Source organism: Ambystoma mexicanum, chromosome 10, assembly GCF_040938575.1.
Source record: "Ambystoma mexicanum isolate Mex_15411 chromosome 10, UKY_AmexF1_1, whole genome shotgun sequence".
Classification (NCBI taxonomy): Eukaryota; Metazoa; Chordata; class Amphibia; order Caudata; family Ambystomatidae; genus Ambystoma; species Ambystoma mexicanum.
In genome coordinates this window covers 303,018,565-303,042,149 of record NC_090932.1, presented here as the reverse complement: position 1 = coordinate 303,042,149, position 23,585 = coordinate 303,018,565, and the positions used below count along the sequence as shown (strand labels likewise).

Genomic DNA, 23,585 nt, shown 5'->3' with positions numbered 1-23,585 from the left:
TTACAAGTTTGGCGGTCCAGACCTTCCGGCACCCTTTCTGGACCACCCAACTAAGAGTCCCTGGTAGGGGCATGGAATTCCCGGGAGGTCTGACCTGCTGGGAGTTACCAGCAGGCTTTTCACTGAAGCACCAGCACCGTTACTAACAGTGCCGGTGCTTCAGGTTTCCCGTTCCCATGGAGTCCTATTAGACTCCATGGGAATGGGAAATAACTGTTCTGCCTATGATATCCCAGTGGCACCGGGATGTTAGGCAGCGGAAACAGTGTTACAGGGTCGGTGTAGCCCGCTGCCTACCGGCGGGTTTTACCACCGACCCAGTAATGAGGCTTAATGTCTCTTCTTTATAACCTGGGTGAGTTTCCCTTCATCAGATCTGAACAAGGTTTTTCTCCACAGTTCAAAAGAAACAAGGAAATCCAGTTGGACACAAAGTTCCAATACAGTTCTTAAGGACTTGTGTTTGATAAAGTTTTGCAGCTTCAGTAAGCTAACAAAAGAAATAGTAAGTTCCAACTCCTTCTGGAGTAAGACCTGTTTCTCCTTTGTTTCCTCCACAAGTCCCAGCTCCTCCTGGAGTAAGAACAGGGTTCACCTTGGTATTAGATGAGTAACAACAAATGTCTTTGTCAGGATGGTTTAACAGAATTCCTCGACAAGCTTTCACAATTCTTCGAATTACACAGATAAAAATAAGTTTGTTTCAAATGGATTGTGTCCTCCAAAGTATTCCACATCTTTGACATGTAATGTCCACAGGTGTGTACTTCGGAAACCTTTTCGGCAGAGGGCTTCCTGGGTCAATGAACCTCGAAGGGTCCGTCGAGTGCGACATCACTGGATGTTATAAATAGGACTCACAGTGCCCGTAGCCTCAGTTCTGTTTTTTCTGTAAACGTGTTTGCTTCGGAGACTCGGCATGCCTGATGTATTCCTCGTGAATATGTCTTCTTCTTCGACCCCTCCGATGGTGCGGTCTGGCTTCAAGACTTGCCGGGACTGCAATTCTAAAATGTCGATTACCGACCCACATTGCATTTGTTTGTGGTACTTGGGCGAGAGTCACGACACCGACGACTGTTCCAAATGCCAGTCGCTGACTGCTAAGGCCTTGCAGGAGCGTAAGGGAAAGCTTCAGGTAGGTAGGGGTTCCAAACCCAGTAAGTCCCGTAAATCTAAGTCGAAGGGGAGGTCCACCGACGATTCGAGGGGCCACTCTCTGCGTCAGAAGGAATCCCAGGGATCTCGGTCCCGGAGTGGTTCCTGCCGTTCGTCCTCCTCGTCTTGGCATTCTAGGAAGCGCCATCACCGATCGCCTTACCCGCCCTCCACGGAGGATGGAGCCGTGAGGAAAGTGGCTTGTCCAACAATGTCCTCAACTCCGGAGGAATGGGCTGCCTTCAGGGAGCAGATGTTAGCGATTTTTCAATCGCATTGGCACAGTTCTGTCCGTGCCTTCTGATGAAGCCGGCAAGGAACGGCCTCGATCCGTGGCTCGTGCGCCTTCGGGCTCGTGCCCTCGGTGCGATCCTCATTGGGAACCCTCGAGGTCCCGTTCGGACCAGGCTCCGGATGGTCGCAAGAGACATGCTTCCAGGTCTCGGTCATCGTCTCTAGCGAGACCGCAGAAACCTGCTAAGGGCTCGAGGTCGGCGTTGTGTACGTCGGATATGGACATCGAAGCTTTGCCTTCGTACCAGCCCTCGGCACCGTTGTCGACGCCGAGATTTGCCGTCAGAGATCCCTGGTGCAGTGGATCCTCCAATGAAGGCTACTTCCATGTCTGTAATGCCTGTTAAGGACTCCAGACCCTCGGCTGTCCCGGGACAGGACTTTTACCTCCCTTTGGATGACATCTGTGAGGAGGAGGAGAGGTCAGATTTAGATTTTGACCCTGTCGAGCCTGATGTGGCTTATGTCCTTTCAGGGGATAGTCAATTGGAAAAGTTAAGGCAATCTCTTCATGATGCCAGTGGCTTAGACACTCTTGAGGTGGAGTTTGGCAGGCCTGAGCCTGGGGCTCATGCTGAGTCGTCCTACCGGAGACTGATGGCTAGAGTCACGGAATATCTTGGTTGGTCAACTCCTCCTGAAGCTTTTGTTCAGGATGACTTGACGGATATTCTGGATGAAGGTCCTTCCTCTAACCCGGTATTCCCTTTTCATTTGACATTGCAGAAAAGGGTGGCGGCTGCTTGGCAGACCCCGGAATCTTCAGCAGTTAACAAGTCATCAACTAAAAAATACAGCCCTTCGGGTAGCGACACCAGCTATCTTTCATTTCACCCCACTCCCGAGAGTTTGGTGGTTCAGGCGGCTATGGCCACCTCGAGGCAGGTGGCATACCCTACCATCCCTCCTGATAGGGACGACAAACGCTTCGACGGTTGGGCATGCAAGGTGTTTTCTGCGGGGAGTATGGCGCTGAAATCTGCCAACTCCACTTATGCCTTGGCAGGATTTTCACACACTCTGTGGAATTGTGTTTCTCTAGCGGCTGAGCATATTCCCAAAGGGGAAGAAAGGGAGGGATTCCTTGCTCTCGTGCAAGACGGCCAGGATGCCATGTGTAAATCCCTTCAGTCGGGTTTGGACACTGCCGACAGTGTTAGCCGGACCATGGCTGCGAGCACCGTTATACGCAGATTTGCTTGGTTGCGGAAGTCGGGTTTTGCTCCGGTGTGTGCAAGCCCGTCTTTTGAACATGCCCTTTGATGGCACCCATTTGTTTGGCAGCAAGGCTGACAAGAACCTTGAGAGGTTGCAGACCTCAAAAGCCGCTGCTAGATCTTTGAGCGCAGCTGTGCGTCAACCTCTGCCTTTTCGTCCTAGGGGACAGCAGTGGAGGGAAGGTTCTTTTCGTTACAACTCCTCCTTTGGTAGAACGAGAGGAGACACCAGTCAAAGGGGTCAGCGTAAAAGTACCCGTGGTGGTCGGGGAAATAGAGGTGCCAAAGCCGCTTAGGCAGCTGCCTTTTTGCCTTCAGGCGCTGCCGCAGCCACTCCAAAACAGTCATGAGGCCATGTCCAATGGTTCGCCGGTTGGGGGCAGACTGTCTCAGCATCTCGAAGAATGGCGAGCTATTACTTTGGATGCGTGGGTTCTGGATACAATAGCCCACAGCTACTGCCTTCCCTTCCTATAGCGGCCTCACGACAATCCACCGAAGAATTTCTCTTAGAAGCTTCCGGATCTGCCTCTTGTGCAGGAAATCTTGACCCTGCTGGAGAAAGGCACTATAGAACTGCTGCCTGTAGCGGAGAGGACCAAGGGATGGTATTCCCCATATTTTTTGATTCCAAAGAAAGACAGGGGATTGAGACCCATCCTGGATTTGCGTTGGTTGAACAAACATCTCAGGAAGGACAAGTTCAAGATGGTCACTCTTTCTCAAGTCCTCCAGGCACTTCAACTTCAGGATTGGTTGGTGTCTCTGTACCTACAGGATGCTTACTTTCATGGGCCGATTCATCCCAAGCACATAAAGTACCTGAGGTTTGCGGCTGGCGACTTTCAGTTTTGGGTCCTGTCATTCGGATTGACCTCCGCCCGAGGGTCTTCACCAAGCTAATTTTGGCAGTGGCAGCGTATCTCGGGCGAGGGGGGGATTCACATCTACCCCTACCTGGATGACTGGCTGATCAGTGCACGTTCTCCCGAGCAAGCATTGGATCACCTCGGTCTCACCTGCCGCTCCCTCCACAAGCTGGGCTTCTCCCTAGATTTCAAGAAGTCGAATCTGACACCTTCCCAACAGCTCCAGTACATCAGGGCTGTGTTGTACACGTCCTTGGGGACGTGCTCGCCTCCCAAGGTAAGGGCTCATCACATTGTGCAAGTTTCAACATGCCCAGAGTCTCCCGGCTTTCGAATTCTTAGGGTGGCTCAGCCTCATGGCAACCTGTATTTTTCTAGTGCCAGAGGCCAGGCGGAGGATGAGATCCCTGCAATGGGTCCTCAAGATGCAGTGGTCGCAGTTCTCAGGCAAGATGTCGGATCCCGTTCAGATTCCAATCTCGGTCTCCCAGGATCTTCTGTGGTTGGCCAACGAGGGGAACCTGATGAAGGGGGAGCCGTTTACAGAGGTTCAGATCCCACATGATCCACATTGCTCCGGATTGGGCCAGGAGAGCATGGTACCCGGACCTTCTAGAAATGTCCATCTGCCCTCCATGCCGTCTTCCCTACGAAGAGGATCTGCTCTTGCGCGAGGGGGGGTCAGGTTCTCCATCCAGAGGTCAGGACTCTCAACCTTCACGCTTGGTATCTGAAGGGTTGAGGTATAAGGATTGGGACCTCCCGGATGACATGATGGAGGTGTTGCTTTCGGCGAGGAGGCCAGTAACAAAGGCCCTGTACCATTGCCGTAAATCTTGCGACTGGTGCAGAGGACAACATGTTGATCCTTTTCAGTGTTCCATTCCCATGGTTTTGTCTTGCTTTCTTTGGCCCACAGGGGCCTTCAAGTGGGTACCATTAAAGGTTACCTGGCAGCGCTGTCTATCTTCAAGCGCTCATCTGAAGAATGTTCTTACTTTAAGAGTCCTTTGATTTCCCAATTTCTTAAAGGGCTCACTAATGTGTTCCTGCCGTCCCCTTTCCAGGTGCCGGTTTGTGGTCTGAATTTGGTGTTGAAATTCCTGATGGGTGCTCCGTTTGATCCTTTGCACTCTTGTCCTTTGAGATGAATGTCATTCAAGACGGTATTCTTGGTTGCGGTTACTTCCGCTTGCAGAGTTTGTGAATTGCAGGCACTTTCATCTAAGCCACCCTTTACTGTGTTCCACGAGGATAGGGTTGTACTGAGGGTACGTCCTTCCTTTCTACCTACGGTAGTGTCTGAATTTCACTTAGGCCAGAAAAGTCTTTCTATCCGCCTCCTCATCCTGGTTAGGAAGAGGCGCGACTCCATAGGTTGGATCCTAGGAGAGCTCTGAGCTTTTACATTTCTAGTATGGCCAGGGTCAGAGTGGACGATCAACTCTTTGTGGGGTATGCTGGTCACCGATTGGGCCAGGCTGTTACAAAACAGATCTTGTCCAGGTGGATTATCCTCACCATTACTGAATGTTACTGTTTGGCGGGCAAGGACCCTCCAGAAGGGTTGCAAGCTCATTCCACTAGGGGCGAGGCTACTTCCACAGCCCTGCACAGGGGAGTTCCTATTCAGAATATTTGTGATGCAGCCACATGGGCTTCTATCCAGACCTTTGATCAACATTACTCCCTGGATACACTCCATGGTCAAGATATGGCCTTTTGTAAGGCGTTCTTTATTCTGCCATCTGATTGGGTACTCTAAATTTTTTTCCCTCCTCCATTTTCTGCTACTGCTTTGGAAGTTTGTCAAAGATGTGGAATATATTGGAGGACACAATCCATTCGAAGAACAAGTTACTTACCAACTTGTAACGTTCTTTCGATTTGATGTGCCTCCAACGTATTCCATATCGCCCTCTCAGCTTGCCCCTCTGGAGAACTTCCTATGTGATTGCAGCTTACGTTTCTGTTGCGGCTGGAGCGGCTGGCTCCTACATTTGTCTCCGGTCGGGTTCCGTAAGCCCCCACTGCGTGAGGGCTTAATAGTCGGTTGTGCGCTGTTCCCGGCCTCGGTTCCATGGCGTTCGTGGGCTGCTCCCGGTCAAGTCCAAAACGGGGTGGAGCCTGTGTGTCGAGGTGGCGCCCTGATGCTAACTTGCATTAGAGCATGGCAGGTATTATTCATGCAATCAAAAGCAAGCGGTCTAATCCATATGTCCGCAGGGAAATGTAACTCTGTGTGCAAGTGGGTTGAGGACAGCCTCCCCCACTCCGAACGAAAAGCCAACACCTGCTGATGTAACAAGGTCTGCCACAAAATGCATCAGGTGTCTTTGGCAGTCTTGTTCACCTGCCTTATGGCTGAAAAAATGTCTTCATAGCTAAAATTCTGCCATCTCCAATTGTTGCCAATACTTTTAGCAGCATTTCACAGGGTAGGGTTCCACAATTTAGCAATTGGCCATAAAAATTGACTTCATTTATAGCAGCTTGGTTGAAATAATGAAACATTTCCTCGTGACAAATCTATATCTAATTGCGCCTTGCTAATAATATAGGCGTGCATTACATTTCTGCAATTTTTAAGTGTTGCCTCACTACTTGAAAATCTAACATGCGAACGGTTTCCACTCTTTGTGATTTAAAGAACACCATTCTCCAGGTGGCGTGCCTGCCATACACGATATTAACCTTTGATATAAACACCATATTACCATCTGGTAGTGGCTGTATCTTTGCACAGTTGTATAGAATGCATTTAGTCAAGTTATAGTCCACAAACGCTTGGCGATTGCACTCGCCGCAATCCTTGGGTCAAAAGAAACATGAAACATCAAACAAATTGTTGGATCCATTCACTGAAACATTTGGGCCTAGAATTTCATACACTCCTGTGATATGTGTCAGTGACAAAAGGTGTCCTACAATGTGCCAAGTCAGTACTTTAGCAGTTCCATACGGATACTCATTTGTAGCGCTTTTCTCACAGGTTGCAGTGCGATTGTTATCACGCAGGACTTGGAGCATCAGGTGTAGTGCAAGCAATTCTCAGTCCATGTAGCGTCTTGCATCAACCCGTTCTTCACAGAGAAAGCGTCTGCTTGGCAGGCCAGGAGCACCCAAAGCAAGGCAAGTCCCATCCCCATCATGTAGCACTACGTTCGTGGTTTGAGCCTAGTAGCAGGGATATAAACAGGCATGTCAGAATTTTGCAATATTACAACATAAGTACTTCCCACATCTTGACTCAGCTCCTCCCCAGCCTCAGGTTTTTTGTTCGGATGATGAACCCACACTTTTTTCCAGTGCTACCAAAACCACCCTCACCCCTTTGTGTGGTGTCTGGGGCGTGTTTACTCTCAATCAATTGGGGGACAACTGCTTGCTCACAAATCAATTGTGCATTGCGGTCATATTTGGTTAATGGTACCTCAGATGAACCGGTGTTGTGTAAAAGCACAGAAATGGTTCCCCCGATAATCAGGATCAATCACACCTCCAAAAATGTCACTGTCCTTTGCCAGACTGGATCGTGCAGCAATGGGACCAAAGGTGCCAGTCTGTAATTTGATGCCAATGCCCAGCGATATCGCTTTGGTTTGTACTGCTGGTACTACATCATCTGCATAGGTAGACAGATCAAGTCCAATACTGCCCCCATTGGCTTGTACAGGCAGCTTCGCTTCTTTGTCTGTTTTACAAACGATAAGAGACTTTGTTTACAGCTTCTCACTTGTCAGTCTCACAAAGGGTGTCTGCTTGTTTCCCAAAGGATCATTATTCAGTTTAAACAAGGCTTGTACCAGGTGCTTGGACCACCCCTTGAGAGTGTGAGTCTGAGTCAGTTTTGTTATTTGTTGTTTGAGCAAACCATTGCTACGTTCCACCAGTGCGGAAGCTTCCGGATGCTGACTGATGTGCAGTGTCCATTTGATGCCTTGTTCCAAAGCCCAGTTCTGCACATTGTGTCCTGCAAAATGGCTGCCTTGATCTGATTGAATTTCATCCGGAATGCCATGGGGCCTCATTACGAGGTGTGCGGTAAGGGATTACCAGCACCGGTAAGGGCACCGGTGCCGGTAATCCCTTACCGCCCTACTACGAGTTCCCTTTGCGGGTCCTTCCTTAACGCCTGGTTTTTTCAGGCATTAAGGACCGGACCCGCAAAGGGACTCTAGAGCTAATAACGGTACTGCAATTTGCGGTACCGTTATTAGCGCCTTCCCCATTCCCATTGAGCCCTATGGGGGCTCAAATGGGAATGGGGAATGGCCCTTTTGAATGGGGAATTACCGGTCCCGCCAACCTTAGAATGGACCGGTAATTGCTCCATTCACCAGGGCGGAGTCGGAACGAGTTTGGAGGCAGCCATGGCGCTAATAGCGCCATGGCTACCTCCAACCTCGTAATGAGGCCCATAGTGTCTTATGAGGTATTCCATTCCTTGCAAGGTAGCCCGTTGATCTGCATGGGCCACTGGATGGGCTAACAGCAGTCCAGAATATGTATCTACCATGGTTAACACATAATGCTTTCCATTTTCTGGCGGCAAAGGTCCGATGTTGTCAACTTGCCATATGCTGGCTGCTTTTTCACCTCTTCTCAAAGTGCCTTGAGGCCTCCTTTCCAGTGGATATCACTTCACTTCACAACACACAGGACAGTGGGAGGCAGCTTGCTTAGCATAATCCTTGGTAATGGGCAGTTGTCTCCTCTTCTCCCATTCGTAGGTGCCATGTTGCCCTAAATGTCCTGAGCTCTGGTGCGCCCAGTCTGCCATTCTTTGCAACACTTCGGGTTCTTCAGGTGTTGTCAATGGGCGAATCTTTGCCATTGGATCTGCTTCATTGTTTAACAGTGCAGCCAGCGAAGTGTCCAAAGACATATGTGCATGGACATGCCCAATGCAGATCTTGGATTTCTCAACTTTGCGCCACATTTCTTCCCAGATGGCTGGCCCTCCCCATATTGCAGTGTTCTTAATCTACCAGCCGTCTCTTCTCCATGCCGGTGCCCAATGCGTCAGGCCTTGATAAATAGCCCAACTGTCCGTATATATATATTTCTGAGGCTTGTGGAATCTGCTTAGATCACATGCTGTGCTTAGGCCGACATCTAGTGGAAGCTACAGAGTATTACAGTTTGTTTTTTGAAACTCGAAAATGGGCGTCGACACAGGGCGTGCCAGTAATACTATCCCTGGTGTGACGTCCACTGTACCCAAGATCCTTCACGCGTCTAGGATCCTCAGATTGTTTTTTCCGCCATACTGGTCGGAAGCATTTTGCGGAGTCCCCTGGCCTTAGCCATACTTTTGCTAAAAATTTAAAATAATAATCTATTGACATCCTTCCCCACCCCAACGTCGAACTTCGACACTCGACGCCGGCTGGAGAAGAAATCGACCGTCGGCTGCTGCACGACAGATTTGGGCCTCGGAAGGCCGCTGGCCTCGGCCCGGGCCTTGGAAGGCCTCTGGCCTCGGCCCTGCAAGTAGGGAGAGTGGGGGGTGGTACATACTCTACACTCTTGGTATATAGGTACACCTTATACATTTCCTACACTTAACAGCCCGCTGCCTCAAGGTGCGTATGGAGGGTACCCCTTTTCAATTCTGCCCCAAGTGCAATCGCAAATACCCTTGGGTCGACAGGCACGCCACGTGCAATCTCTGCTTGCCGAGGGACCACCCCGAAGCGAACTGCAGAGCGTGTAGTAGGTTTAAACCTAAGACACTTAAGGACCGTTCGACGAAGCGTTGGGCCCACCACACCAGGTAGGCGGCCATGGCAGCGGAGGGCGCCTTCAGCGACGGCAGCGACGCCGTACTTTCGGACGGCGAGGGCATTATGGCGTCGAAAGACAGCCGAGCGCAGGTCCCCGACCTCGGAAGGTCGTCCGGCAGGGCGGCTATGGGGAAGACCCCCGGCGACACAAGCGCTTCACATACTACACACACTAAGCACACTAAGTCCAACCGAGACTCGACGATGTCGAGTTCTCGGAAAGAGGCACAAACAGAATGGTCCGATTCGGTGTCCTCTGGGCACTCTCGATCAAGATCGCCGCATGACTCCAGGCAATCATCCACTCTTGCCAAGAGTGCCTCGCTCCATAGGCTAACAGAAGTTTGATCATCGGAAGACGAAGACGACTTCCACCCCCAGGCCGCGCTCCAGGAGTCGGAGCCTGCAGTTAAAACCAGCGAGGCCCCACGCTCGAAGGACAGGGACACCACCCCCGATCCTCGACGCCAGGCGTCGAAAACCTCCGGAGCCACTAAAGGACAGGGAAAACATTTTTCCACTCACAGGGAGGGGGGAAAACAGCAGAAGAAACAACCTTTGCACTCTTCCACACCTGTGAAACACACCACTCCCCCTAAACAGACAGACAAAACCAGGTCTGCTGATATGTCTAAAACCAGCAAAGCTACTCAAGATAAATCCCATAGACTTGCTGAGAGAGTCATCCCCAGTTCCAAAAAATGGTCCAGTGAAGGCATAGATAGGGCCATGTCAAGAATGTGTTCAGAACCCTTCGAGGGACAACCATACGCAAGACCAAACTCACTGTATCAAGGAGAGGCTTCCTTTTGTGAGGACCAAGGATTTGGTATGATAGAAGAGCAAACCGGGACGGGCTACTATGGGGATGATGAGGACCAGGAAGAGGAAGAGGAGGACCCGGAAACATACAGAGTAGATTCCCCGGTAGAGAACGAAGCCCCGGTTACCGACTCCCCGGTCCATAACCAACCCCTCCTAAACGAGGTTCTCGCACGCGCAGCAGAATATTTCCACATTGACACCCACGGTGTCCAGGAGGAAAGGGACTTTGCAGAAGAGTTAGTGGGAGAAAGGAGGCCTGTTGCCCAGACCATCCCTATCCTTAAGTCCATTCAGCGGAGAATAGATCCGTCCCTGGTGAACCCAAACCTCACCAGAGCAGTCAATCCCAGGGTTGAAAAACTTTTCAGGGCGGCCCAGTCTGACCCTCTACATATAAGAGGACATCTGAAGCCAGACTCCCTAGTTGTCACCAACACTCGTAAGAGGGCTGGAACACCCTTGTCATCGTCCGAAGCTCCTCCCGACAAGGAGAGCAAAAAACTATACGGTTTCGGCAGGAAAGTAGCCTCAACGTCCGCCTATCAAGCAAGGATTGCAAACTCCACCACCCTGTTGGCCAGCTACAACTGCCATCAGTGGGAAGAAGTCGTGGCACTCATAGCCTTTGCATGCCTGACGGGGTGGGGAGCTCACCATCTCCACCACACAACTCAGGGTCTCTGGTCTCACTCATTGGCCAAGAACCACATCAATCTGCTAGAGCTTCTGGCAGTATTCAGAGCGCTTCAGGCGTTCGAGCCCCACCTACTAAACCTGTCAGTGCAAATCCGGACGGACAGCACAACAGCCATGTTCTACCTGAACAAGCAAGGAGGGACTCGCTCGCCAAATCTGTCCAAGCTTGCCCAGAAGATCTGGATATGGGCACTCAGACGGAACATCTTCCTGTCATCACAACATGTTCCAGGGGAGCTCAATTCCCTAGCGGATGCTCTGAGCAGAGACTCCCTCCCAGAGGAACACAAATGGGTTCTACACAGAGAGGTCGTAGAAGATATCTTCTCTCAGTGGGGTTTCCCCATTATAGACCAATTCGCCACAAGCAAAAACAGACCATGCCCAGGATTTGCATCCAGGTTCCCCCAACCAGACTCCCAGGGGAACACCCTGTGGATGAACTGGTCAGGGATGTTTGCGTACGCTTTTCCACCAACTCCTCTCATCAGGAAAGTGGTGAACAAGATGAACAGAGAGTCGATGACGCTCGTCCTAGTTGCTCCCATGTGGGCAAGACAACCGTGGTTCCCACACCTACGCAGGATGGCGGTGTGCGAGCCCATCAAACTTCCAGCCTGGTACAACCTATTGTCCCAGCCCCAAGGTCAAACAGTGCACCAGCAACCCAACTCAATGAACCTGGCAGCATGGCTCCTGAGGTCATAGAGTTTGGACATCTCAATTTGCCACAGAGGTGTATGGACATCCTAAAGGAATCTAGGAAACCAAACACAAGGCACTGTTACTTTGACAAGTGGAAGAGGTTTGTTATCTGGTGCCAGAGTAGATCAATCAACCCGGTTGATTGCACTCCTTCCACTATTGTTACATACATGCTCCACCTGCTGGATGCAGGATTGGTTTTTAACTCACTGAAAGTACACCTGGCAGCCCTGTCGGTTACACCACTTCCCATAGCAAGGTTTTGTGGTGGAAAGTACCAGTAGTTAAAGCCTTCATGGAAGGAGTGAAGAGACTTCACCCTCCTATTTCAAACCCACCACCAGGGTGGGACCTTAATGTGGTGCTAGCCAAGCTCATGGGCCCACCTTTCGAACCCATGCATAAAAGCAGTCTCAAACACCTGACTTATAAAACAGCCTTCTTAGTAGCTATTACTTCTATAAGAAGGGTCAGTGAAATTCAGGCTCTGTCAATGCAGGATCCCTTCTTTACTGTCCATAAAGACAAACTGGTTTTACGCACACACCCTAGTTTCTCACCTAAATTTATATCTAAATTCCATGTAAACCAGTCCATCGAGCTTCCGGCTTTCTTCCAGGACCCGCAAAGCTCGGCTGAGGTGAAACTACACACCCTAGATGTGCTTAGGGCGGTCCTCTACTATGTAAATAAGACCAGACCGCTAAGAAAAACAGATCAACTGTTTGTCTCCATAGCTACAGGCAGAGAGGGGTATCGCGTCTCTAAAGGTGCCATCTCGAAGTGGATTATTAACTGTATCCAGCTGTGTTACTCACTTTCTGAAAGAACTCTGCCTTTCACGCCAAGAGCCCACTCTACTAGAGGCATTGGGGCCACTCTGGCTTTCATTGCAAATGTACCCCTTGACACCATTTGCAAAGCAGCTACTTGGAGCTCTATTCACACTTTTACTCAGCATTACTGCATTGACACCCATTCCAAGGCAGATACACAAGTGGGACAAGCGGTTCTAAGACACTTATTTGCTCATGACCCTTCTCACATCCCACCTCCTTCTTCAGGTACTGCTCGCTAATCTATGCACAGCATGTGATCTAAGCAGATTCCACAAGCCTCAGAAGGGATACATTACTCACCGTAATCGTATTTCTGATGCTTGTATCTGCTTAGATTCACATGCGACCCACCCTTCCTCCCCTCTGAGAGAAGGCGCATGATGGCTTGTAGTCTTACCTTTCTGTCTATCTGCTTGGATTATCTGTACTCACGCTACTCCTCATGCTACCTCATGTCAGAAAAAATACAATCTGAGGATCCTAGACGCGTGAGGGATCTTGGGTACAGTGGACGTCACACTAGGGATAGTATTACTGGCACGCCCTGTGTCGACGCCCATTTTCGAGTTTCGAAAAACAAACTGTAATACTCCGCAGTTTCCACTAGATGTCGGTCTATGCACAGCATGTGAATCTAAGCAGATACAAGCATCAGAAATACGATTACGGTGAGTAATGTATCCTATATATATATATATATATATATATATATATATATATATATTTCTGAGGCTTGTGGAATCTGCTTAGATCACATGCTGTGCATAGGCCGACATCTAGTGGAAGCTGCAGAGTATTACAGTTTGTTTTTCGAAACTCGAAAATGGGCGTCGACACAGGGCGTGCCAGTAATACTGTCCTAGTGTGACGTCCACTGTACCCATGATCCCTCACGCGTGTAGGACCCTCATATTGTTTTTTTCTGCCATACTTGTCGGAAGCATTGTTGCGGAGTTCTCTGGCTTTCAGCCATTTTGCAAAAAATCATAATTATATTGCCCGTTCTTTCACTCCCACGTCGAGATCCGAAGATTGGCGCTGGTCCGAAGAACAAACAACCGTCGAGACTGCACGACGGACTTTGGGCCTCAGAAGGCCTCTGGCCTCAGCCCGGGCCTTGGAAGGCCTCTGGCCTCGGCCCTGCAAGTAGGGAGAGTGGGGGGTGTAAACATACACTCACTAACATTTCCTACGTACACCAGCCCGCTGCCTTAAGGTGACATTTGGAGAGTACTCCATTTAAATTTTGCCCCAAGTGCAACCGCAAGTACCCTTGGGTTGACAGACATGCCACCTGTAATCTCTGCTTGCCTAGGGATCACCCCGAGGCTAACTGGAGAGCGTGTAGCCTGTTTAAGGTGAAAACACTAAAGGACTGCTCCTTTAAATGCTGGGCCCACCACTCCATGCAGCTCGTGGCCATGCAAGCTGAGGGTGCCTTCAGTGATGGCAGCGACGCCGCACTTTCAGATGGCGAGGTCACAGGGGCGTTGAAAGACACCCAAACACTAGTCCCCGACCTCGGAAGACTGTCCGGCGGGGCAGTTATGGGGACCACACCCGGCGACACGAGCGCTACACTAACTACTACACCTAAACACATTAAGGCCAACCTGGACTCGACACACGCGTCGAGTTCTCGGAAGAAAGAGGCACAGACAGAGCGGTCCACGGAATAGGTGTCGTCTGGGCGTTCCAGGTCGAGATTGCCACACGACACACGGCAACCGTCCACAGTTGCCAAGAGTGCCTCGCTCCCCAAAGTCACAGAGGTATATTCGTCGGATGACGAATCTGACCTCCACCCCCAAGTTGCACGCTTAGAGTCAGCTCCGGCAGCCCGTTTGGCGTCTGCCTCCGAAAGTCGACTTGCACACTCGAAAGATTCAGAGAGTACCCAACACACCCCCGAATCTCGACGCCAGGCGTCGAGAGGTTCAGAGAAGGTCAAAACATCAGGAAAACACTCTTCTACTCAGGGGGAAGGGGATAAACAGCAGAACAAGTCATCACACATCTTCTGCACCCCAGGTTCACAAGGACAGACACAGGTCTTCAGCTAAGGATAGATCCAAGACCCCTGTCCCTGTCTCTAAACCCAAGCCCATCCCTCCCACTCCTCAGGACATGGGAATAGAAGATGAACCACAACAGGAGGTTGTCATCCCCGGCTCCAGAGAATGTATCAGTGAGGACAAAGATAGGGTAATGAGAAGAAGGTTTTCATTGGCTAATTTCCATGAAAAAAACCCACAGCATTTCCTCAGTTATACCCCTGACAACGCTACTCCATCAGGATCCAGGGACCCTCAGCTTCCTAATAAGAAGCCTCGGTTTGAGACTCCAACTCAAGGCCTGATTTCAGGCCCTTACTACATCCAACCCTACCAGCAGTATGGGGAGGATCCAGACATAGAAATATTGGACGACCAAACAGGAGTCGATTATTAAGGAGATGACGAGGGCCAGGATGGGGAGGAGGAAGACGAGACAGAAGTCTACAATATTGACTCTCATGTTCGCAAAGAACCACAGGTTACTGACTCTCCAGTAGATAACAAGCCCCTTTTAAATTAGGTCTTGGCTAGAGCTGCAGAGCACTTCCACACAGACACTCGGGGCGCAAGAAGAAAGAGACTTTGCAGAAGAGATCATGGGAGACAAAAGACCCATTGCTCAAGCCATTCCAATTCTCAAGTCCATACAACACAGAATTGATCTTTCCCTTCTCACCCCTAATCTCACCAGGGCTGTAAACCCCAGAATTAAGAAAATGTTCAGGGCCGCCCAGTCCGTCCCACTCTACATAAGAGGCCAGCTTAAACCCAACTCCTTGGTTATCACTAACACCAGGAAAAGGACAGGGACACCTCTATCATCATCTGAGGCTCCCCCCGACAAGGAGAGCAAGAGAATTTGTGGGTTAGGAAGGAAAGTGGCCTCCATTTCTGCCTACCAGACAAGAATCGCCAATACCACCACTCTGCTGGCAAGCTATAATTGCCACCAGTGGGAGCAGGTAGCTGCTCTCATTGACTCCGTACCGGAACCACTAAAGGGCCAGTTAGCCAGATCGCATCGGAGGGTAGAGCCGTGTCTGGATGCATTTTAAAGACAACCTTTGACGCCGCAGATAATGCAGGCCGGCTCATAGCAGAGAGCACCGTCATTAAGAGGCACGCTTGGCTTAGGCAGTCAGGGTTTAAACCTGAGCCCAAGCTACCCTTATCGACATGCCGGTGGAACCAAATGTCTTGTTTGGTAAAGCAGTAGAGGACGCACTCAAAACTGCCAAAAAAGAGTATGATACCCTTAAATCCCTGGGACAATTGACTAATAAGTCCCAAAATCAAAGAGGGAATAGTAATTTTTGTCGCTCACGCGGCCAAAATTCCCAGAGGGGCTCCAATTACGCACAGGGCCAAGGTACATCGTGGGGTGGCAACCAACAGACTGCCCAGAGTTACGGCAGAGGTAACAAGAGGGCCCGTGGTAGAGGAAGAGGCAGCTCAGCCAGAGGCGGTACGCCTCCTGCAAAACAGTGACGCTCCGCTCATGGTCCCTTCCCACGCATTCCCAGTAGAGGGGCGCATTTCCAACTTCACCCAAGCATGGGAAGGGATCACATCGGACAGATGGGTGCTGTCCACAGTGTCCGCAGGATACTGCATTGAACTACTGGAGCGGCCCCGCAACCACCCTCCACGACAAAAGATCAATTCCCTGGGCCACCAAAAGATCCTCCTCGAGGAAACCATCAATCTTCGCGCAAAGGATGTGATAGAACTCGTCCTGGGAAACCAGGTAAACAAGGGTATTTATTCAACTTACTTCCTTGTGCCAAAAAAAAATTTAACACTGTGCCCAGTATTAGACCTACGCCCTGCAAACAAGTATGTCCAGCCCCAAAAATTTCGCATGACTACTCTCCAAGAAGTAATCCCCCTCCTAAAAAGAGGGGATTACATGGCAACTTTGGACATGAAAGATGCCTATTTCCATATTTCCATGTTCACAGCGCACAGAAGATTCTTGCGCTTCAAGGTGGACAGTCAGCACTACCAGTTCAAGGTGCTGCCCTTCGGTATAGCCTCGGCTCCAAGGGTATTCACCAAAGTACTGGCGGTGGCGGCATCACACCTACGCAGGGAGGCAATCCCAGTGTACCCTTACCTGGACGACTGGCTCATCACGGGGGAAACCCCAGTAATTTGCAGAACCAATATCCGATGAACTATCGACCTCCTCTTCGAATTGGGTTTCTCGATCAACGAGAAAAAATCAAGTCTGGTGCCAAGCACCTCCAAACAGTTCCTAGGAGCTGTCCTAAACACTCAAGAGGGGTTAGCCTTTCCATCAGAGGAAAGAATTCGGAATCTTCTACTGCAAATTCCTCAATACCAGTCCGGTTGCCAGATAACGGTGCGCAAAACGATGTGTTTGCTAGGCATGATGGCGTCATGTATTTACCTGGTCCCCCACGCACGCTTGCGCATGCGACCCATGCAAGAATGGTTGGCGAAACAGTGCTCTCAGGCAGTGGTCAGTGGGACGATCTAGTGGTCGTTTCGCCAACACAAAGTCTCCACTCGTGGACAAGAGAGAACCTGTCAAAGGGGAAACACTTTTTCGATCCGGAGGTACAGGCTGTAGTTACTACAGACGCATCCCTATCTGGGTGGGGAGCACACCTCCTTCACCACACAGCTCAGGGTCTCTGGTCTCACACAGTGGCCAAGAATCATATCAATCTGCTAGAGCTTCTGGTAGTCTTCAAAGCGCTTCAATCGTTCGAACCCCACCTGTTGAAACTGTCAGTGAAGATCTTAACAGACAGCACGACAGCCATGTTTTACATAAACAATCAGGGAGGGACTCGTTCGCAAAATCTGTCCAGGCTTGCCCAGAAAATTTGGACTTGGGCACTCAGACAGAACATTTACCTGTCATCTCAACATGTTCCAGGGGATCTCAATTCACTAGCAGACGCTTTGAGCAGAGACCTTCTCCCAGAGGAACACGAATGGTGTCTGCACAGAGAAGTCGTAGAAGACCTCTTCTCACAGTGGGGTTTCCCTACTATAGACCTATACGCCACAGGCAAAAACAGACAATGCCCAGGATTCGCATCCAGGTTCCCCCAGCCAGACTCCAAGGGGAACGCCCTGTGGATGAACTGGTCAGGGATGTTTGCTTACGCTTTTCCACCAACGCCTCTCATGAGGAAAATGGTCAACAAGATGCACAGGGAATCGATGACGCTCATCGTAGTTGCTCCCATGTGGGCGAGACAACCGTGGTTTCCACACCTGTGCAGACTAGTAGTGTGCAAACTCATCAAACTCCCGTGCTGGCACAACCTACTATCCCAGCACCAAGGTCAAAACAGTGCATCCTCTACCAAGCTCAATGAACTTGGCAGCATGGCTCCTGAAGTCATAGAGTTTGGACATCTCAACCTGCCACAGAGATGCATGGATATCCTAAAAGAATCTAGGAAACCAAACACTAGACACTGTTACTTTGATAAATGGAAAAGATTTGTTATCTGGTGCCAGAATAAACAAATCGACCCGGTTGATTGCACTCCTTCTAATATTGTCACCTACATGCTCCACCTGCTGGACGCAGGGTTGGTATTTAATTCACTCAAGGTACACCTGGCGGCGCTGTCAGCATACACCACCTCCCATAACAAGGTGTCGTGGTGGAAAGTACCAGTGCTTAAAGCCTTCATCGAAGGGGTAAAGAGACTCCACCCTCCAATTTCAAACCCACCAGCAGGATTATAAGGTCACTTAATGTGGTGCTTGCTAAACTCATGGGCCCACCCTTTGAACGCACGCATAAGGCTAGTCTCAAACATCTGACCTATAAAACTGCCTTCTTAGTAGCCATTACATCCATAAGAAGGGTCAGTGAAATTCAGGCTCTGTCAGTGCAGGATCCTTTCTTTACTATTCATAAGGATGAACTGGTTCTACGAACACATCCTAGGTTCTCACCTAAGTTAATTTCAAAATTCCACGTTAACCAGTCCATTGAGCTACCGGCCTTCTTCCAAGAACCCAAAAGCTCTGCTGAGGTGAAACTACACACACTAGATGTGCGAAGAGTGGTCCTCTACTATGTAGACCAGACCGCTGAGAAAGACAGACCAACTGTTCGTCTTCGTAGCTACAGGCAGAGAGGGAGATCGCGTCTCTAAAGGTGCCATCTCTAAATGGATAGTAAACTGTATCCAGCTGTGCTACTCCCTTTCTGAAAAGACTCTGCCTTTTACGCCAAGAGACCACTCTACAAGAGGCACTGGGGCCACTCTGGCTTTCATTGCAAATGTACCCCTTGACACCATTTGCAAAGCAGCTACATGGAGCTCTATTCACACTTTTACTCAGCACTACTGCATTGACACTCATTCCAAGACAGATACTCAAGTGGGACAAGCGGTTTCAAGACATCTGTTCGCTCATGACCCTTCTCACATCCCACCACCGTCTTCTAACACTGCTCGCTAATCTATGCACAGCATGTGATCTAAGCAGATTCCACAAGCCTCAGAAGGGATACATTACTCACTCTAATTGTATTTCTGATGATTGTATCTGCTTAGATTTACATGCGCCCGCCCTTCCTCCCCTCTGAGAGAAGGCGCATGGATGCTTGTAGTCTTATCTATCTGTCTGTCTGCTTGGATAATCTGTACTCACGCTACTCCTCATGCTTCCTCATGTCAGAAAAAATACAATCTGAGGGTACTAGACGCGTGAGGGATCATGGATACAGTGGACGTCACACTAGGGATAGTATTACTGGCACGCCCTGTGTCGACGCCCATTTTCGAGTTTTGAAAAACAAACTGTAATACTCCACAGCTTCCACTAGATGTCGGCCTATGCACAGCATGTGAATCTAAGCAGGTACAAGCATAAGAAATACGATTACGGTGAGTAATGTATCCCATACAGTCTCTGGCTCTTTCACCTGTTCAATCATGGAGGGCACTGCTTGCAATTCAGCATATTGACTGGAAACCCCCACTCCTTCTCTCATCAGCAGTGTTTCTCGGTGGGGCTGGAATGCAACAGCTTGCCAGTGTCTTTGCCCTTTATCATACTTTGCAGTGCCGTCTGTGAACCATGCAGAATTTTGTTCTGCTTCCGTAAATGTATCATAGGCGGGCGGAACTTTGAAGGGAGATTCTTGCAACGCAACAGGGGTGCTTGGTTCAGGCATTGCTTCCAGATTTACTGCCTCTAGCATTTGGTCTTGCAGCTTGGAAACCCCTGTGCGGCCAGCTTTTGCGCGTTGCTGTAAATACCACTTCCACTTGACATAAGTGGCGTCTTGTGCCCTGCCACTCTTTCCGCCCACAGCAGCTTCGCGCACCCAGCCCATGATTGGAATTTGTGTGCAAATTGTCACTGGTTGCTCGCCTGTGATTCGTTCAGTTTCAACTGGATCCCAGTACACTGCAGCAATTTATTTTTTAAGCGGAGTATATCTTGTCATAGGATCTGTGAGCTTTCTTGACCAAAAACCTTGTGGCACTCTTTTCTGTCCTTGCTTTTTCCACAAACTCCACACAGCAACATCACTGTAGACAAGAATGTCCAGTTCAAAACGATCATTTTGTGTCATGTGACCCAGCGTGATGTAATTCTGCACAGCGCCTTTAACCTTTTGAAAGGCGGTCTGCTGGTCTAGGCCCCATTCAAAATCATGTTTTTTCCTGGTAACTTTGTAGATTGGTTTCCGTATCAAGCATAAATGAGGTATGTGATTTCTCCAAAAACCCATTAACCCAATTAATCTTTGCACCTCTTTCTTATTCACTGGTTGTGTCATCTGTTGTACCATGTCAATTATAGGTCCAAGGATTTTCTTTACTGAACCAGACCACATTGCACCCGAAAATTTCACCTCTTGAGCAGGCCCCTGTACCTTCTTGGGATTAATAGCCCACCCACTGTTTTGCATGTATGTGATCAGCTTTTCAGCAGCCTTTTCGACCTGTGTCTTATCATTATTGGTCAACATTCTGTCATCTATATAATGTGCAACATACACATCATCCAACTGCACCATTTTCAAGTCTCTGGCAATCAATCCATGACACAGAGTGGGACTGTGCAAGTACCCCCTGGGGCAATTTAGTGAAGGTAAATTGTCCCCCCAAGTTACCGCAAATTGATCTTGTGATTTAGCATCAATATCAATGGAGAAAAATGAATTGGCCAAATCAATTACCACATGCCATTCATCCACATGCCATTCATCCACTTCTTTTGTTTTCAATCAAAGTAGTGATGTCTGGCACAGCTACAGCCAAAGGTGGCACCTTCTTGTTCAAGGAGCAAAAATCAACAGTCAGATGCCACGCCCCATCTGGGCGGCAGAGGGGCCACTCTCGGGAGTTAAATAAACTGACTGCTGGCCTCATTATGCCAGCTTTCATTAGTGACTCAATGGTTTCACCAATCTCTTTGTGCCCTCCCGGCAGTCTTTACTGTTTTATGCTCACTTGCTCAGCAGCAGGAGGTGGTAAATGCAATGGGGTCCATTTTGCATGCCCAACCAAAACAGGGTTTACAACTCTCACATGGATTTTCCGATTGCCAAAAACATATTCACCTAAGTCTGTAGTCGCAACAACACATCCATCCCCAGTATGTACTCGGGTATGTCAGCAATCAACACATTTGCAGTGAAAGGCAATCCCTTGCCAATTGACATCTTTACATGAAAAGATTTTTCAACAGTCTCTGCCCCCCCCCCCCATAACCATTGACCAGGACTCTGGGGCCATATAATTTGTTGGGATTTCCATTCAGAATTGTTACTTCAGCTCCTGTGTCTAATAGAGCAAAAACATTTTTCACCTTGTCATTTAAATACAATGTAAGTGGCACAAAAGAGCTTCTGTCGCTGGGACTGGTTCTCTTTATTAACCGTACCTCAAAGACAGAGCCAGCCCTTCAATCAAAAATGGGGTTGGGGACCTCCCATTTTTCCTTTGACAAATCTGGAATACATTTTTGCCCTCACTTTCGGCTTCCAACACATCTTCCTCAGGCTGTGCAGTAGGGCTAGTTTTGCCTGGCCCCTGCGTCTGTCACTTTTTCCATTTCTCAAGCAGCACAGATGTGGGTTTACCGTCTATCTCTTCCTTTGGAATTCCTGCTTTCATCAGGTCAACTCACATTTGTCTGTGTGTAACTCTAATAGTGTCAGCTTTATCTTTAGACTTTGCATTTTTGGCAAGCTTTTTTTCCGAATCAATACCTGCAGACACTAGGCGCGCTGCTTTGCGCTCATCCAGCTCTCCTAATTGCCCAAGTAACAGTGCGACTTCACCAATAGCTTTGCCCTGCTCTGGACCCAGCAATGAGAGCAATGCTCCTTTCATATGGCCTGGGGCGTTTCGCAATAAGTGCGCACCCATGCCTGCAGTGAACAATTACATATTTGGCCCTGCTAAATTTGCGCTGTACATGGAGCACTGTAACCCCATCTCTCTGAGCTGATCCTTAGCCTCGGGCAATTAATTCCAATGCCCCCACGTTTCTTCCATATCCATAGGACTTGCATACAAATTTGTTAAAGCAGTCTGAAGCCAATTAAACAATGAATGTGAACCTTGCTGCCCTAATGCGCCGCACAAACTTTGATCCAACATGACATTGGGAGTAATTGAACCCATCTTCAATAATTCTTCTGGGGTCAGGAAGATGCCATCACAGCCCGTATCCCACACCCAGAGAAGCCACTTAAAAACCGGTTTGCCTGCTCTTTGTCTAAACAACTTGCCAATGTCTAACAGCTCTGTCTGTGTGTAACCTCTGACAATTCTAGTATTCTGAATATTTCCACCGCCAGCTTGGCCTTTTGATTTATTGGTAATTAACAGCTGCGCTCGATGAGCACATTTCATTTGAACACATTCCAATTCCTCTCCCTCGGAACAGTCTAGCTCTGCAATTCTTACTTCAAGTGGCTCATCCCAGTCAAACGTCTGTTCTGATTCACTAACGCTCACATCGCCAGACCACAAATTCGGATCCCATGTATCTTTCCTAATTAATGCTCGAATTCTTATCTTTGATGGATCGCTTCTCCTCTGCTTGCACGGCTAAAGAAGCACATCTATCTTCCATCTGGTTGGCCCGTTTAACGGACAATTAAAGGGTCTCCCTCATTATGATTTGTTGCTCTTCGAGCGGGGATATCTCATTTAATTTTCGAATTTGTGCATCTTTTAGTAACTCCTTCTCGTGCATCTTTCTGAGCGCCTGGAGGGACATCCAGCCTATGCTCCCTGCGGCCATCTGCTCCTTTCGGCTTTTCCCAGGCAGTAAACTCTCCAAATACTCACTGATTACCGCCAGTGAAACATCATTTTCAAGCATGTCCCATGCCATCGGAGCAGAGTACCGATGCAATATGTCTGCCACAGATGACCATGCACTTGTTACCGGCCACCCCGAAATGTGACATAGTGCATTGCTTCCTTCATTGCATTCACCTTTTCCCTGTTTCTTCCAGAATGGCATTAGGCTCGCAAATCCTGCCGACTACGTCAAATGTATCGGAAAGGGTATTTACTCACCCTGGGACCAACCCCGATTGCAATATAACCCCCTACCACCCCTCCACAAGTTCGAAACTATGCGAAGCACAATGTACGCAGTCTGGAAGAAACCCACTCACAAGTAGATTTTACACTTGCATTTATTTACGAATAAACCGATTATATCCAAGCAGCAGTTTTCAATAAAATGGGATTAAAGTGCAAGATAAGCAATACAGGTTATCAGGTTATCAGTTGCAGATGAAATGCAATATTCTTATGTGCTCGCAGAATACCTCAGAGGTTCCCCGATTGTATGGGGTATTGACGTGGGAGATCGTACCTTCAAACTCAGCCTTTATGCAGATGATATTTTGCTGCACCTGAGGGAGCCCACTAGGTCGGTCCCAGCCGCCCTGCAGGTTATTGAACTGTTAGGTCGCTTCTCAGGCTTCAAGGTAAACATAGGCAAGTCAATGATATTTCCCTTTGCACCAGATGCGGACAGAAATGTGGCAGAACTGACCCCCCTAGGCCTCCAAATTTGCAAGGATGGGATAAAATACCTGGGGATCAATATTGTTAGACCCAATGAGGATCTCAGCCAGGCAAACTACCCCTCA

The 23,585-nt window shown here is 49.1% G+C and overlaps 1 protein-coding gene across 2 annotated transcripts in view; it reads left to right on the top strand.

The window, feature by feature from the left end:
• DGKD (diacylglycerol kinase delta) overlaps positions 1-23,585 on the top strand; it is a 1,999,080-nt gene that overhangs the window by 582,510 nt on the left and 1,392,985 nt on the right. The gene's annotated exons all lie outside the window — the stretch shown is intronic.